Below are 9,087 nucleotides of genomic sequence, written 5' to 3'. Positions count from 1 at the left end.
AAACTTGTGGGCTGAACAGCCGTTTTTAAAGAACTTGGCATACCATGTGTCCGTGTTGTAATTGATAACATTGAAAATCTGGCAGCTCTAATACGTCAGCTGATAGGACCTAATTATCGTGGTCGGCCGCATCTGGCCCATTCTGCCGGCGACTTCAGGTTGTTCTAAGCACTGGTGAAGAGCGGTGCGTGCATCTTCTACAGCGATGTGATCGTTGTAGCGCTGTGTGTCGTCTGTACGGCAAGGCTGTTATAATTTTGAATAAGTATGTTCAATGAACTGGTATTCAATACTTTCACTTGTGTCGTTGCTGCCTTTGTCTTTTTATTCTGTCTAGAATCTTCAGTCTTTTCTTTAACATCCCTTGTCGTTAAATATAATAATGATAAGTTATTTTATATAAAACCGACATAAACCAAAGACAAAGCCAGCAACGAGACAGCAGAACGTATTGAATATCAGTTTACAATACATCCTTATTCAAACTTATAACAGACTTGCCGTATAGACGACACAAAGCGCTTCAATGATCACCTCGCTGTAGAAGATACACGCAGCGCCCCTCACCAGCGCTCGGAACAGACTGAAGGCGCCGGCTCACCGGCCGGCTGCCGATCGCGGTTGAGAATTAGAGCTGCCAGATTTCCAATGGAAACAAGCTCAGATCCCGAATGTTCTGTTACGAGAAGTAATCGAAACGCTAGAATAATGTATGCAGTGCAGATTTTAAGAAAACTAGTGGGCTGAACAGCCGTTTTTAAAGAACTTGGCATACCATGTGTTCGTGTTGTAATTGATAACATTGATAATCTGGCAGCTCTAATACGTCAGCTGATAGGACCTAATTATCGTGGTCGGCCGCAACTGGCCCATTCTGCCGGCGACTTCAGTTTGTTCTGAGCACTGGTGAGGGGCACTGCGTGTATCTTCTACAGCGAGGTGAATTTATTTTGTATCCGATTTTTTACAATACATACTTATTCAAACTTATAACAGACTTGCCGTACAGACGACACAAAACGCTCAATGATCACCTCGCTGTAGAAGATACACGCAGTGCCCCTCACCAGTGCTCAGAACAAACTGAATTCACCGGCAGAATGGGCCACTTGCGGCCGACCACGATAATTAGGTCCTATCAGCTGACGTATTAGAGCTGCCAGATTATCAATGTTATCAATTACAACACGGACACATGGTATGCCAAGTTCTTTAAAAACGGCTGTTCATCCCATTAGTCTTCTTAAAATCTGCACTGGATACATAATTCTAGCGTTTCGATTACTTCTCGTAACAGAACATTCGGGAACTGAGCTTGCTTCCATTGGAAATCTGGCAGCTCTAATTCTCAACAGCGATCGGAAGCCGGCCGGTGAGCCGGCGCCTTCAGTCTGTTCCGAGCGCTGGTGAGGGGCGCTGCGTGTATCTTCTACAGCGAGGTTATCATTGAAGCGCTTTGTGTCGTCTATACGGCAAGTCTGTTATAAGTTTGAATAAGTATGTATTGTAAACTGATATTCAATACGTTCTGTTGTCTCTTTGCTGGCTTTGTCTTTGGTTTATTTATGTCGGTTTTATATAACATAAAACCGACATAAATAAACGACATAAATCATTATTATATTTCACGACAAGGGATGTTAAAGAAAAGACTTAAGACTCTAGACAGAATAAAAAGACAAAGGCAGCAATGTTATTAGTGAAAGTATTGAATATCAGTTCACTGAACATACTTGTTCAAAATTATAACAGCCTTGCCGTACAGACGACACACAGCGCTACAACGATCACATCGCTGTAGAAGATGCACGCACCGCCCTTCACCAGTGTTTAGAACAAACTGAAGTCGCCGGCAGAATGGGCCAGTTGCGGCCGACCACGATAATTAGGTCCTATCAGCTGACGTATTAGAGCTGCCAGATTATCAATGTTATCAATTACAACACGGACACATGGTATGCCAAATTCTTTAAAAACGGCTGTTCAGTCTTCTTTAAATCTGCACTGGATACATAATTCTAGCGTTTCGATTACTTCTCGTAACAGAACATTCGGGAACTGTGCTTGCTTCCATTGGAAATCTGGCAGCTCTAATTCTCAACAGCGATCGGAAGCCGGCCGGTGAGCCGGCGCCTTCAGTCTGTTCCGAGCGCTGGTGAGGGGCTCTGCGTGTATCTTCTTTAGCGAGGTGATCATTGAAGCGCTTTGTGTCGTCTATACGGCAATTCTGTTATAAGTTTGAATAAGTATGTATTGTAAATTGATATTCAATACGTTCTGTTGTCTCGTTGCTGGCTTTGTCTTTGGTTTATCTATGTCGGTTTTATATAACGTAACTTATCATTATTATATTTCACGACAAGGGATGTTAAAGAAAAGACTGAAGATTCTAGACAGAATAAAAAGACAAAGGCAGCAACGACACAAGTGAAAGTATTGAATACCAGTTCACTGAACATACTTATTCAAAATTATAGCAGCCTTGCCGTACAGACGACACACAGCGCTACAACGATCACATCGCTGTAAAGATGCACGCACCGCCCTTCACCAGTGCTTAGAACAAACTGAAGTCGCCGGCCAGTTGCGGCCGACCACGATAATTAGGTCCTATCAGCTGACGTATTAGAGCTGCCAGATGATCAATGTTATCAATTACAACACGGACACATGGTATGCCAAGTTCTTTAAAAACGGCTGTTCAGCCCATTAGTCTTCTTAAAATCTGCACTGGATACATAATTCTAGCGTTTGGATTACTTCTCGTAACAGAACATTCGGGAACTGTGCTTGCTTCCATTGGAAATCTGGCGGCTCTAATTCTCAACCGCGATCGGTAGCCGGCCGGTCAGCCGGCGCCTTCAGTCTGTTCCGAGCGCTGGTGAGGGGTGCTGCGTGTATCTTCTACAGCGAGGTGATCATTGAAGCGCTTTGTGTCGTCTATACGGCAAGTCTGTTATAAGTTTGAATAAGTATGTATTGTAAACTGATATTCAATACGTTCTGTTGTCTCGTTGCTGGCTTTGTCTTTGGTTTATCTATGTCGGTTTTATATAACGTAACTTATCATTATTATATTTCACGACAAGGGATGTTAAAGAAAAGACTGAAGATTCTAGACAGAATAAAAGACAAAGGCAGCAACGACACAAGTGAAAGTATTGAATACCAGTTCACTGAACATACTTATTCAAAATTATAACAGCCTTGCCGTACAGACGACACACAGCGCTACAACGATCACATCGCTGTAAAGATGCACGCACCGCCCTTCACCAGTGTTTAGAACAAACTGAAGTCGCCGGCAGAATGGGCCAGTTGCGGCCGACCACGATAATTAGGTCCTATCAGCTGACGTATTAGAGCTGCCAGATTATCAATGTTATCAATTACAACACGGACACATGGTATGCCAAATTCTTTAAAAACGGCTGTTCAGTCTTCTTTAAATCTGCACTGGATACATAATTCTAGCGTTTCGATTACTTCTCGTAACAGAACATTCGGGAACTGTGCTTGCTTCCATTGGAAATCTGGCAGCTCTAATTCTCAACAGCGATCGGCAGCCGGCCGGTGAGGCGGCGCCTTCAGTCTGTTCCGAGCGCTGGTGAGGGGCGCTGTGTGTATCTTCTACAGCGAGGTGATCATTGAAGCGCTTTGTGTCGTCTATACGGCAAGTCTGTTATAAGTTTGAATAAGTATGTATTGTAAACTGATATTCAATACGTTCTGTTGTCTCGTTGCTGGCTTTGTCTTTGGTTTATCTATGTCGGTTTTATATAACGTAACTTATCATTATTATATTTCACGACAAGGGATGTTAAAGAAAAGACTGAAGATTCTAGACAGAATAAAAAGACAAAGGCAGCAACGACACATGTGAAAGTATTGAATACCAGTTCACTGAACATATTCAAAATTATAGCAGCCTTGCCGTACAGACGACACACAGCGCTACAACGATCACATCGCTGTAAAGATGCACGCACCGCCCTTCACCAGTGCTTAGAACAAACTGAAGTCGCCGGCCAGTTGCGGCCGACCACGATAATTAGGTCCTATCAGCTGACGTATTAGAGCTGCCAGATTATCAATGTTATCAATTACAACACGGACACATGGTATGCCAAGTTCTTTAAAAACGGCTGTTCAGCCCATTAGTCTTCTTAAAATCTGCACTGGATACATAATTCTAGCGTTTGGATTACTTCTCGTAACAGAACATTCGGGAACTGTGCTTGCTTCCATTGGAAATCTGGCAGCTCTAATTCTCAACCGCGATCGGTAGCCGGCCGGTCAGCCGGCGCCTTCAGTCTGTTCCGAGCGCTGGTGAGGGGTGCTGCGTGTATCTTCTACAGGGAGGTGATCATCGCAGCACTTTGTGTCGTTTGTACGGCAATGGTGTTCTGTTATAATTTTGAATAAGTGTGTATTGTAAACTGATATTCAATACGTTCACTTGTCTCGTTGCTGGCTTTTTCTTTGGTTTCTTTATGTCGGTTTTATATAACGTAACTTATCATTATTATATTTCACGACACGGGATGTTAAAGAAAAGACAAAAACGGCTGTTCAGTTCATCAGACTTCTTAAAATTTGCACTGGATACATTATCCTAGCGTCTCAATTACTTCTCGGAACAGAACATTTGGGAACTGTGCTTGTTTCCATTCGAAATCTGGCAGCTCTAATTCTCAACCGCGATCGGCAGCCGACCGGTTAGGCACGGGATGTTAAAGAAAAGACTGAATATTCAAATATTCTAGTGCAATGATTGTTACCATTGTTTTTAAAATCTAACAATCATTGCATTAGAACATTTGAATATTCAGTCTTCTTTAAGGTCCCATGTCGTGAAATATAATATTGCCACCACACGCAGCGAAATCTCAAATCGGTTTTCAGATATTGACAAACTCGGACGCTCCAATATTAGATAATGTTAGCTGTTCTCCAAAGCCAATGCAGATATTTAGGACGAATATTCGAAACACCAGGTGCTTTTTATTTATGGTACCTTTGGAAAGCACTGCGGCTTTCTTCCTCAGCCTAGACAGTTAGACACACATAGAATCAAATCAAAATTAACAATTCATCCTAGTCGTTCGTTTCGTGATATTAAACATCTTTTGGATGCGTATAAGTGGCGCACATTCAAATTTCCAAAATTATGTGGTCACATGCTTAAATTAAGTCTTCGCTTCTTCGATGAAGAGTAAAAATATCAGGTAATATCAGAGACGTCAGCAATGATAAAAAAGACAGATGCCTATCACATGCGCTTCAACATCATAAGCAAATCGTCAAAACGGCGAAACAACATGCATACAAAAAATACATATTATAATTCCGCAGGTCTGCACTTTTTCACTACTTCAGCACACGGTACACATTTGCCAGCGGTACACCGTGTTTTGTATTTAAAAGCTATATAGCTATATTTAAAAGTATTTCGAAAGCTACCATAAATAAAAAGTACCTGGTGTTTCGAATATTCGTCCTAAACATGATTCCTTCCCAGGTGAATAACAATATTTATCATTATATAAACCAATGCAGATATTTGTTCCCAGACTTAACCTGACATCGACGTGACTTTTTAGACCTACGTATGGAAAATTTACCACAAAATCCGTCTCGAACATTCCTTAGGAAGTTTGACGAGAAGCCAGAAATCTGCATCCCCCCTCAGTGCTTCGTGTATTCATCTCAATACTTCAAGAAGTCCGGTTAAAAAATATGCGCACAAAACGCACATTAACCAATTTCAAACGGAAAAAAAACTTTCACCAATCACACGCAAAGCCGAGACGAAACTTCATCTGTCATTCAACTGTATAAATGATAATGTGAATTTACCACGAGCACAGAGTAGCAACTAGAGATGTCAATCGGATACCAACATTTTGGTATACTGATACCAAACCGATACCAACTTGGTATTTGGTATTTCAATCCCCCTATATTTGATATTTTGTTGGTATTATGAACCCATACTAATATATGACGCAGATAAATTGGTATAAATTTGGTATTTGCCTCATGTTCCTAGGTTGGTTCGGTTTCGATATTTCTCACGGTTTTGGTTGGTATTTTGTTTGGTATCGGTACTCTGGTTTTCTATAATTGACATCAATAGTAGCAACCAACAGCGCAGAACTAACATGCTCGGTCCGAGCTCAACTCGGCAGATGTCAGCTTACACCGCGCCGAACAGTTTCACAAACGGCAAATTACCGAGGTTACCACAATCACGAATATGAATGATCATTATGATCTGAATGATCATACAAAATACAAATACTTGTAATTGTAAGAAGTGTTGCCCGCATTTGTAATTGTAAAGAAGTGTTGCCCGCAAATCGTAGTCACTTATGTTCACAATAAAGTAATTGAGGTCTGATGCGTGAAATTCATGGCATGCGAATCGGTAACCAGTAATATCGCGGTAGGGGAAGACAACAGGTCATGTATAATGTGCAGAAAAGCCCGCCAAACAAATACATCGTCATGCATCATGTTACGAATGCTAGTCAAAAATCGCCGGAACTATCGTTCTCATACATACGGCCACGGGAGAGGGGGGATGAACGTCACAATGAGCAGTTGCACAGCAAATGGATCGTACAATTATCAGTTACACTTTGATCATAACGAACTTTACCTAGCACCGGTATAATTCCTCCCCGCTTGCCGCTCTTGTCTGTCATCTGATGATCCTCACAACTATTTCAATGATGAACTTCATCACCCCGACCCGCACTCTATTTCCACCGAAGTGTTCACTCCATGCAGCACTGTCAATCCCGTGACAGAAGGTGCCGCGCCGACCGTCCGCCGTCACGCCACCATGCCTCCATTAACCTTTGGGTGACAATCCACGATTAACTGTAACTGGTAACTGTAACTGTTAACCACGGTTTAACCACGGTAACTGTGCCGCCTCCTTGGGGCACGCTTATTACCCTACAGCCCGCACCGGGGCCGCCGATTTGAATCCGGTCATCTTTCTCCCCGCTTAAGCAGGGACTTCCACACTGCAACTTCGAGCTGTGTCGCCGGTCTTGAGCACAGGGCCGACTGGCTATCCGTAGTTTTGCAGATGACTGGTGGGTTCCCCCTGTTCATCCTCTGAGTGGTCCAGCGGCCCGCGCAGCGTTGCGACGAGGTCCACCATCTCGGTTCTGTAGCTGTAGCATGTGACTGGCCCGCCTGAGCTCCTCGACGTCGGCCCGCGGCCCGAGAGAGAACAAGCTGGGCCGACTGGCCGAGCTAGGCTAATTGCACCAGGTCCATGCCGCCGGCCGGTGCCGTGCATGGGGCCTCTGGACTGGGAGATGATCGGATACAGCGAATGCTGCCACCGCCGCCCCAGGTGAGCTACACGTACCACCGCCACTCCACCGGTCCGCTAGGTAAGCCCTGCCACCGACGTGGAAAGCGAACTGTAACGCACAGGGAACGAAACCCATCAGCAATCGGTGTAGGGGAGGGGATAACATTGCACAAGCGGACAGGAAACAGCACTGATATAGCATCTAGATAAGGTTAAGTGGTATAAATGAAAGACACACACACACGCACGCACGCACGCACGCACGCACGCACTTACGCACGCATGCACGCACGCACGCACGCACACACGCACGCACGCACGCACGCACGCACGCACGCACGCGGTGCCGGAAGTCTGAGTCGCCCAAATCTTACCGACTCCGGATCGGTGTCAATCCACTCCTGATCGGTGTCAATATAGCATGGCCCAAGACACTAAAACGTTCGTTGATGCTTCAAAGCCAGATTTGGTCGTAGTAAAGACAAAGCTTACGTTTTGAACAATCCTTTTCAGTTAAAATCAGAAACAACACTTGTGCCAGAACCTCTTCATAGCTCTGCACATTACTTTAAAACATATTGCAATTTTAGGTCTTGCAATCTAAGAGCGTGCAAAGAATTGTTGCAGGCAAGATGAAACATTTCTGACAAACCCGGAGTCAGTCATCAAATCGTCCATCGACTCTGCACACCTGTCAGTAGTTGTGTCGGTTGTAAAATGCACAAAGGTGTTTCAAAGTAGCTACAGCAAGCAAAAGACTGGCTCATCAACCTGACCTACCCGCGTGACTTTCATGCTGCTGAGCTGACGTTTGTCATCCATGCTGCCGCCGGCCGCTCCAGCAGCCCAGTCGCGAGTGTACGATCTGCCAACGCTCTGCGTTGGCCCGGCTTCAGCTTCACGTTCTGAAAATGGGATCCATTTCATATCAATTCATTGCTGATTGAGGATTATCAAGGACAGGTGAATATTATAGTGCATGTATGGCCTAAACTTTTGAATTCATTTAAAATTTTTTCATTCACGCATTTTCTTGCGTTTTTCCCCCTTTTAAATGAAATTCAAAGTTTAGGCCATACATGCACTATAATATGTCATTGCTGATTGTGATGGTTCACCCTTGCCCGCATGCCATTTTCCCCATCCTAGAGCGCACATGGGGGTGGTTGCCACCCCCTCGCCATTTTCGTTCCTGTTGGAGATAGAGCTTAGCGGTGAAGACCAAAAAGATTCTTTGGAAGAGAAAATCCAATGATACCCTGTTTTACCTTCTCAGGTCAGTCATTGAACTTCCAGGTCAGGCCAAACTAAAAAATGTTGCTTTTGGGTCACCGTTGGATATCAAGTGCGCTGCTTATCTATACCGACGACGATGCTGTTTTCTGCTGCCAAGCCAGCTAGAACCTTTTTGTCACACTACCCGACCAGATTTTTGCTGCTGAGGTCATTTCGGTCAAGTTAGGTCAGGTCTATATATGTTTTTGTATGTCTGTGTGTGTCTGTGGTATACTGATGTGTGCACCGATTTTTTGTGTGTCCATATACATAAAATCATGATTGAGAAGTTTTTTTACCAAAAATGCAGTCATAAAACTCCACTGAAAAGTAAATTCAGCTTGCCTAAAACGCAATTATCTTAGATGACCTAGGTTGACTTGACCCTGCCTGACACCTGTACATCGTCGAACAACATGTTCGATGATAGTGGGAGGTAAGACTGGCAAAAAGGCCGAAATCAAGGTGTCAAAAGC

General features: G+C 43.9%; 1 long non-coding RNA gene across 1 annotated transcript; it reads right to left on the bottom strand.

Annotated features, from left to right (window-relative positions):
• Positions 1-5,674: 5,674 nt before the first annotated feature.
• On the bottom strand, positions 5,675-8,202 carry LOC122376288. Its single transcript, XR_006255584.1, has 2 exons — positions 8,117-8,202; positions 5,675-7,445 (listed from the first exon to the last, which is right to left on the bottom strand). It is a non-coding gene; the product is annotated as an uncharacterized LOC122376288 (long non-coding RNA).
• Between the last annotated feature and the right edge of the window lie 885 nt (positions 8,203-9,087).

Source organism: Amphibalanus amphitrite, unplaced genomic scaffold (assembly GCF_019059575.1).
Source record: "Amphibalanus amphitrite isolate SeventyFive unplaced genomic scaffold, NRLGWU_Aamphi_draft 002087F_arrow, whole genome shotgun sequence".
In the NCBI taxonomy this organism is placed as follows: Eukaryota; Metazoa; Arthropoda; class Thecostraca; order Balanomorpha; family Balanidae; genus Amphibalanus; species Amphibalanus amphitrite.
The sequence above is the reverse complement of the archived record's forward strand: the minus strand, read 5'-3'. Positions and strand labels throughout refer to the sequence as shown.